This window comes from Anomaloglossus baeobatrachus, assembly GCF_048569485.1.
Source record: "Anomaloglossus baeobatrachus isolate aAnoBae1 chromosome 11 unlocalized genomic scaffold, aAnoBae1.hap1 SUPER_11_unloc_1, whole genome shotgun sequence".
Lineage (NCBI taxonomy): Eukaryota > Metazoa > Chordata > Amphibia > Anura > Aromobatidae > Anomaloglossus > Anomaloglossus baeobatrachus.
Genome location: NW_027441825.1, coordinates 630,785 through 639,429, shown reverse-complemented (window position 1 = coordinate 639,429; position 8,645 = coordinate 630,785). Strand labels below are relative to the sequence as shown.

Genomic DNA, 8,645 nt, shown 5'->3' with positions numbered 1-8,645 from the left:
TTGAGGAATCGCTAGCTGCATTGAGAACTGCAAATTATTTTTCTACCCTTGATCTCACTAGTCACTATTGGCAAGTGTCCGTTGCTGAGGCAGACCGGGAGAAGACCGCCTTCGCCACCCCTATGGGTCTCTGCGAGTTCAAAAGCATGCCCTTCGAGCTGTGCAATGCGCCAGGAACCTTCCAGAGGCTGATGGAATGCTGCTTGGGACAAGATTTTAGGGTGTATAAAAAGGGAGATTAGATCCCGTGATCCCAACGTATTGTTACACCTCTATAAATATAGGCAACTGGATTTTCACAATGAAAAGGCAAAGGATAACGCCCGAAAAAGACGCCATACATTATGTCAGTGCCATCACTGACAAACCTGGATTGACCATGAAATACATCAATCCCCTTAAAGGTGAGTTAAAACAAGTTTTAACTAAATTGCCTTAATATTGTCATGCATTAGAATGACTGTCTTAGGTAATGATAAATATTTTCTACAGGAAGAGGAGTGTTTGCTGAAACTGAAATCGAAAAAGGGAGTTTTGTTGCAGAATATCGAGGCGAGCTCACGTATGCACTTACGATGGTAGACAACTACTCGAGATTTATGGTTGTGGTACAAGTCAAAGATCTAATGGCCCATACTGCAGCGAAGGTCTTCCAAGCACACTTATGCAGACCTCATGGCTACTCAGAGAGAGTCCTCACAGATCAAGGCACAGCCTTTGAAGCGGAAATCTTCAAGGACTTCTGCAGCTTTTACCGATGCAGGAAGATGCGCACTACACCCTACCATGCTCAAACCAATGGTTATCAACCTGCTCAGGACTTTACCCCATATTCCAGATGTGGCCTTACAAGTGATTTATAGAGGGGTAACAATACGTTGGGATCACCGGATCTAATCTCCCTTTTTATACACCCTAAAATCTTGTTTGCTTTAGAATAAACAATAACATCATAAAGGTATAGCAGTACCGTTTCAAAGTTTCGGTGTCCCAAGCAGCATTCCATCAGCCTCTGGAAGGTTCCTGGCAAATTGCACAGCTCGAAGGGCATGCTTTTGAACTCGCAGAGACCCATCGGGGTGGCAAAGGCGGTCTTCTCCCGGTCTGCCTCAGCAACGGACACTTGCCAATAGCGACTAGTGAGATCAAGGGTAGAAAAATAATTTGCAGTTCTCAATGCAGCTAGCTATTCCTCAATACAGGGGAGTGGTGCTGTCCTTCTTCTTTAACAGGACCAACGGAGCTGCCCAGAGGCTACAACTGTCACGGATAACCCCAGCCTCCTTCATGTTGCTCAACATGTCCTTGGTACACTGGTAATGTGCAGGTAGTTTTGGCTTATATCTCTCTTTGATGGGTGGGTGTGCACTTGTGGGGATGTAGTGTTTGACCCCTTTTATTCTTCAAAAGTCTAGCGGATGTTTGCTGAAGACTTGCTCGTATTCTTGCACTAGCCTGTAGACCCCCTTCTTGTGATGTGAAGGTGTGGAGTCAGTGCCTACGTGTAATTCCTTACACCACTCCTCTGGCTGACTTGGTGAGCTGTCACTGAATGGGTGGGCTGAAGCAATGGTGGATGCTGCTGTTTGGATAGCATGTGTATCTACTGAGAACAGCTTATCAATGGTGGCAAATCGGAGCAGCTTAATCTCTTGCTCTCCGCAGTTCAACACTCTCATGGGCACTCTTCCCTTCCATATTAATGAATAAAACTATGATGTAAATAGCATATAGATACCCCACAAATGCAGATAAAAGTAGGTTATGGGAAAAGGGGGAAGAGAGAAACAGGAAAATAGTGGAATAAAGTATACCTTCCAGGTGGGAGAGGAAATGGCAGCACAGCCAGTGGAGGTGAAGCAAGGGGAGCCTGCAACTAAAGAGTTGAGAGCGTTATCACATGGTGACTGAGCCTGATTGTAACGGGAGCATAGAGGTGCCGATCCTGTCTTACCTGCGTTGGTGTAGAAGTGGGTGTCCTGTGGTGGAGTCAGCTATGTGCAGTGGTGGCCGTGGGTTCTTTTATGTGCGACCGTAGTAATAGCTGCGCCCACTTCCTGTATGGGAGTGGAATGCAGTGAGGGTAATGGAACGCACGCCTGCGCATTTGTGTTTAACGTCGCGCATGTGCAGAACGGAGAAAAGGCTGCGCTCACTTCCTAATGAAAGGGAGTGAGACGCATCTGGGAAGGGAAGGGAAAAGATTAGGGTTTGGGGATGATGAAAGGGCTTTCTACGGGCAAGGATGGCAAAGGGTGGCAGTGACGGAAAGTCAGGCAGCCTGTCCTGTCCTGTCCTGTCCGTCCGTCTTTTTGTATCATGAATTGGAAAGACTGCAAGGGGGAGGGGAGGTGCTTGTGTCCAAAAGGAGGAGTTATTCAGATTCATTGCAGTGGGCGGCGGCTGCAAAAAGCACCATTCTTCTTGTTTTTGCTCTGCAAAACAGCCTTTTCAAGGGTTGGCTTGGGTGACAAAATGTCTTCTGTAGGCGTGGGTTTGTCTCCCTCTCCCTAAGATGTGTCCGGTATAGGCCAGGGTGCCACTCAAGGCCGTAACCAATTCGGGTTATAGCTTCTCGGCCTTTTGGCTAAGATCAAGTGTAGTTTCGGAGGACGCTACCTTGGTCGGTACTGGAAGGTGCCTGGGATTGCACGTCTGCCGGCCTTGAGGAAGTGTGTGCGCCTTCTGGTGACACATAGCCCTCTTGTGCCTGGACGGTTCCCAGGCAACGGGAGGCGATCACCTTTGTTATTTTGAAGTCCTACTGATAAACAGAAAAAAAAAAAAATTAAATCTGTTCTTATCAGTTTAATATCTGATACGTCCCCTCTCTGGGGACCATATATTAAATGGATTTTTAGAACAAGGAGATGGAAAAAATCTTGCTCTGTCCACTGCACGCATTGACCTGGTATTGCAGTACCTCCAGGACCGGTGCACCCCTTCTTAACCCAGTTTCCAAAAGCAGAACTCAATTCACCTGATTCAAATGAGCCCCATTAGTGAATTGAAAGAAAGCAAAAACTTTATATGCACCTCAATTTGGCCAATTCACTTTTCACACTTTCACCCTTTTTTTTATCTTTCACACCTTTTACTTGCTTTATTGATGCAAAAAGCTGTGCCAAATAGCAAACTCATCTCCACTCAACTTGACCAACTCTGCTATATCCCGTGCAGTATCTTATTCTCAGTCTTATCTAGATCATTTGCAATTGAATAGAATAGATCCCTTTTGGCTGCTTATGACTGTGTAAAATATGTAGTTTTACTGGGCTGGGATGAGAGAATCCATTGAAGCATGGTGTAGGGATTGTGGTTCCTGTGTGCTAAGAAGAGAGGCTGGCACCAGCCAGAAAGCCCCATTGCAGCCAATAATCACTTAATAACTTTTTCAACTTGTCATCATATGGGAGGCCTTCCATTCCTTGTAGTAGTCTAGTTGCCCACCTTTGAACTGACTCTAACTTCTGAATGTCCTTATTAAAATGTGGAGCCCAAAACTGGTTCCCATATTCCAGATGTAGCCTTACAAGTGATTTATAGAGGTGTAACAATACGTTGGGATCACGGGATCTAATCTCCCTTTTTATACACCCTAAAATCTTGTCCCAAGCAGCATTCCATCAGCCTCTGGAAGGTTCCTGGCGCATTGCACAGCTCGAAGGGCATGCTTTTGAACTCGCAGAGACCCATAGGGGTGGCGAAGGCGGTCTTCTCCCGGTCTGCCTCAGCAACGGACACTTGCCAATAGTGACTAGTGAGATCAAGGGTAGAAAAATAATTTGCAGTTCTCAATGCAGCTAGCGATTCCTCAATACGGGGAGTGGTGCCGTCCTTCTTTTTTAACAGGATCAACAGAGCTGCCCAAAGGCTACAACTGTCACGGATAACCCCAGCCGCCTTCATGTTGCTCAACATGTCCTTGGTACACTGGCAATGTGAAGGTGGTATTGGCTTATAGCTCTCTTTGATGGGTGGGTGTGCACCTGTGGGGATGTGGTGTTGGACCCCTTTTATTCCCCCAAAATCTAGCGGGCTTCCCACCGGTAACCCGCTCCCCAGCTTGGATGGATGCTGAGGGAGCCCCTTTTGCCCGCAGGCTCTGGCCCTGGGAACTGTAGCCTTGGCGGTGACTGTGCTTCCCTCTACGGTGTGAGCTGTTGCCTTCAATCGGGTCTTGACTGCTGGGAAACCCTGGAGGTTCCTGTCGCTAACGGATTTGACCGGTTTTACGGCGACTCCTAGCCTGGTCGGGGTCCGTAGGCCCTGCCGGATGGTGCTGGCTTCTCTTCACTCCCCGATCTGGTACCGGCGGGCCACCGCCCATCCCCGGTCCGTACGGTTCACTCCAATCAGCCTCTCCTGCAGAAGGTCACCACCGTCTGCCAACCTTGCTGAGTGCCCGGGCCACACATCCGGACACGGTCAGTCTCCTCTCCTCTTCACTTCTCTAACTCCAAAACTGATCTCTAATCTGACTCCTTTTCCCGCCTCCAGGACTGTGAACTCCTCGGTGGGTGGGATCAACCGCCTGGCCCACCCCCTGGTGTGGACATCAGCCCCTGGAGGAAGGCAACTAGGATTTGTGTTTAGCTTCGGTGTGCCTAGCCGGAGTGTAGAGTGTGTTGGTGTAGTACCTGTGACGACCTGGCTTGTCCAGGGCGCCACATTCCCCTATAGTAAAATGCAGACCGTCCGCGGGCTGCCCGTCCATCACCGGTTTTATTTTCACAACTGAAAAAGAATAAAACGGTAAAACATGTAAAAGCATCATAAACATTTTACAACGGTACAGCTTCCGCTCTTCTCCCACCCAAACAACCTGGCCCTGATGCTGCCCCTAAGAAGCGGGCAGCACCCCTTGACCCCAGTCCAGCACCAAGTTGCCCGAGCGGGTTCTGTGTCTTTCAGGGGGCCCACGTCCAAGGGGACCCCTGAACCCCCGGAGGATCGCCACCGGTTACGGTAGTGGTGGGCCTAGGCCATCCCTTTCCTCCAGGCCCATCCTCCCAAATCAGCCTCTCCGGAGGCGGTAACGGTGTCAAGCCAACAAACATTTTTATTTACATTGCACTAAGTTTGTGGTTGCCCTGCAAGTTCTCGGGCTTGTCCGTAAGCAGTTCCTTACGCAATGGTTGCACAGTCCCTACGGGGACAACAGTTGCCGGCAATGGCCGGTTTAATCACGGTTCAATCAGGTAAACTTCTTTGGTTGATCATCTTTACTTATCATTTAAAACTTTCAAACTGGTACACTCAACACATAAAGCCCCCCCCTTTTAAAGAGTAGTTTCCCTGTACCTAAGTGGGGGTCTACCTAGGTTGGGGCGAGTGGACCTTCGGGGTCCGGTGTCAGTGGTGACAGGCAGTGGGGCAGAGGGAACAGTCAGTTCCTCCTCCCTGCTATCATGTGGGGCAGGCGGAGGCGTAGGGGAGCTGGGTACAGGTACATCCCTGGGCACTGGCTCGCGGTTAACCGTTTCCATCATTTCTTCATCCACGGGTTGTGGGAACAGTATCACTGGAAGGATCACCGCACCGTTCTGTGTAGGCCAGTCTGCTGGAAAATCACCCATCATGGTGTGGATTACCTCTTTTTCCTTCTCCACTGGACTGGGAACTGGAGCCTCATCCGCTACTCTCAATGCTGGTGGGCACTTCTTCAGGTGGTCTCGGGAAACCGTGGCCAAAGTCCCCCCCTGGTCACGGCTGATCTGGTAGGCCTTCCCATTCTCCCATCCTGTGGGCTGGACTACATACGGGGTTTTTTCCCATTGATCATCCAGCTTGTGGGCCCTTCTTTTCCGCTTCAGCACTACATCCCCAGGTTGGAAGGAACCGGCAGGCGCCTTCTTGTTGAAGCACTGCTCCTGTTGTCCCCGACTCCGGCACAAGTTCTTTTCAACATACTCCTGGACCTGTCGGTACTGTGTCCTCCGCCGAGTGTCCCATTCAGCTGTCGACAGGAGTGCTTCTGAAGCTTCCAAGCCCATTTCCAGATCCACTGGTAGCCGGCCGGGACGAGCTCTCATCAGGTATGCTGGAGTGCATTTCGTAGAGCTGGAAGGGATGTTGTTGTACATATCGACCAGGTCAGGTAGCTTCTCCAGCCACAGGTTCCGCTCTTCCAGTGGTAACGTCTTGAGGAGGCCCAGGACCAAGTGGTTCATCTTTTCACAAATGCCATTGGTTTGGGCGTGGTAAGGCGTGGTCCGGATTTTCTTGCAGCCGTACAACTGGCAGAATTCCTGGAATACCTCTGCTTCAAAGGCCGGACCCTGGTCGGTAAGCACCCTCTCCGGGTACCAATGCGGTCAACAGAAATTAGCCTGGAAAGCCTTAGCAGCGGTGCGGCCGGTTAAGTCCTTAACTGGGACAACCACCAGGAACCTCGAGTAGTGGTCTACGATGGTCAGAGCGTAGGTGTACCCACTTCGGCTGGGGGTGAGCTTTACATGGTCAAGGGCAACCAGCTCCAGCGGTTGGTGTGTAATGATCGGGTGTAGGGGTGCCTTCTGGCTGGCCTCGTCCTTCCTTCTCAATGCGCAAGGGCCACATTCTCGGCACCAGGCCTCCACAGATTCCCGCATTCCACTCCAATAGAACCGCTCTCTTAACAACATCTCTAGCTTCTTCCACCCGAAGTGCACTGCACCATCATGGTATGCTTGCAGGACGGTGGGCACGTTAGCCTGGGGAATCACCAGCTGGCGGATCTTCTCGTGAGTCTTTGGATTAATCAGCTCGCGATACAACTTCCCCTGGTGTAGGTATAGCCGGGTCCGTTCTTGCCACAGACGTTGGGCTTCGGCAGGGGCAGCAGGGTCTATCCCAGCAGAACCCTGTTCCACTAGAGTCTTGACCAGGCGGACAGCAGGTGCCTGGTCCTGAGCTTCCTGCCAGTCCTGTCGGGGCAGCGGATCCAGGTTCACCCGTTGTTGGTAGACGTGCACCTTCTCAGTGAATGGCCGGTGAAATGCAGGCAACTCGATCTCTTCGAGGTCATCATCCTCTGGCCCCTCTTCCGACAGGTGGGGCATCCGGGAGAGTGCATTGGCATTGACGTTGGTACGGCCGGCCCGGTACTTGATGGTGAAATCGTAGTTGGCTAACCTGGTCACCCACCGCTGCTCCAACGCGCCCAGCTTGGCCGTATCTAGATGGGTCAGCAGGTTATTGTCTGTGTACGCGGTGAACTTGGCTGCTGCCAGGTAATGGCGGAACCGCTCAGTGATAGCCCACACCAGTGCCAAGAGCTCAAGCTTGAAGGAGATGTAGTTCTCAGGGTTCCTCTCAGTCGGTCGGAGTTTTCGGCTAGCATAAGCTATTACCTTTTCCCTTCTGTCTTGGACCTGGGATAGAACAGCCCCCAAGCCCACATTGCTGGCGTCGGTGTAGAGGATGAATGGGCGGCTGTAGTCAGGGTACGGTAGGATTTCCTCTCCGGTCAGGGCTGTTCTCAGCTGGCGGAAGGATTCCTCATGCTTTTCTTCCCACACCAATGGGGCTACTAGGGATCTACCACCCTTGGTCTGTCCTACGAGGAGGTCTTGCATGGGGGCAGCCATCTTTGTGTACCCCTTAATGAAGCGACGGTAATATCCCACCAGGCCCAGAAACTGCCTCACTTCCCTCACTGTGGTCGGTCTCGGCCAGTCTTGGATGGCGGTGATCTTCTCGGGGTTGGGGGCGACACCTTCCGCACCAACCACATGTCCTAGGTACTGCACTCTGGGTTTCAGCAGATGACACTTTGAGGGCTTCAACTTCATCCCATACTTGGCAAGGGACGCGAACACCTCGGCTAGGTGCTCCAGGTGGGCTTCATACGTCTGTGAGTACACAATCACATCATCCAAGTACAGCAAAACGGTCCCATAGGCAGTCTTCTCTCGGTCTTCCGGTGCCACGGCCACCTGCCAGTACCCGCTGGTGAGGTCAAGGGTGGAGAAGTAGTTAGCGGTTCTCAGCGAGGCCAGGGACTCTTTGATGCGGGGCAGAGGGTAAGCATCCTTATGCGTTATCTGGTTAATCTTCCGGTAATCCACACACATCCGCATGGTGCCATCCTTCTTCTTAACCAGCACCAACGGAGCGGCCCAGGGACTACAGCTGTCCCTAATAACCCCTGCCTCCTTCATGTTCCTCAACATGTCTTTGGCGCATTGGTAGTGCGCAGGGGGAATAGGCCTGTATCTCTCTTTAATAGGGGAGTGTGTACCGGTAGGGATGTGGTGTTGAACCCCTTTAATCTGCCCAAAATCTAGAGGGTGCTTGCTAAAAACCCGCTCATACTCCTGTACCACCCGGTATACCCCTTCCTTGTGGTGTATGGGGATATCATCAGTGCCGACATGTAGCTCTCGATACCACTCGCCTAACTCCCCCAGGGATGAGTGGGAACCGGCAGCAGGCGGTGTGACCGGGGGAACGGCTTCATGGATCGTGTGGGGATCTAGAGTGAGCAATTTGGCAAGGGTAGCGTACCGGGTGGTGCATGAATGCACACATATTGGTTTTATAATCTTATTGTATTACTTTATATTCTTATTTCACTTGTGCATATCTCCACCATAATCCTGGCTAAGAAATATAGCTTTTTTTGGGGTACACAGGTAGTAAGGTCTTCTTTCTATTTCTTT

General features: G+C 51.0%; 1 pseudogene; it reads left to right on the top strand.

The window, feature by feature from the left end:
* The first annotated feature begins 2,738 nt into the window (after positions 1–2,738).
* Positions 2,739–2,945, top strand: LOC142260370 (U2 spliceosomal RNA; annotated as a pseudogene).
* The last annotated feature ends 5,700 nt before the right edge of the window (positions 2,946–8,645 follow it).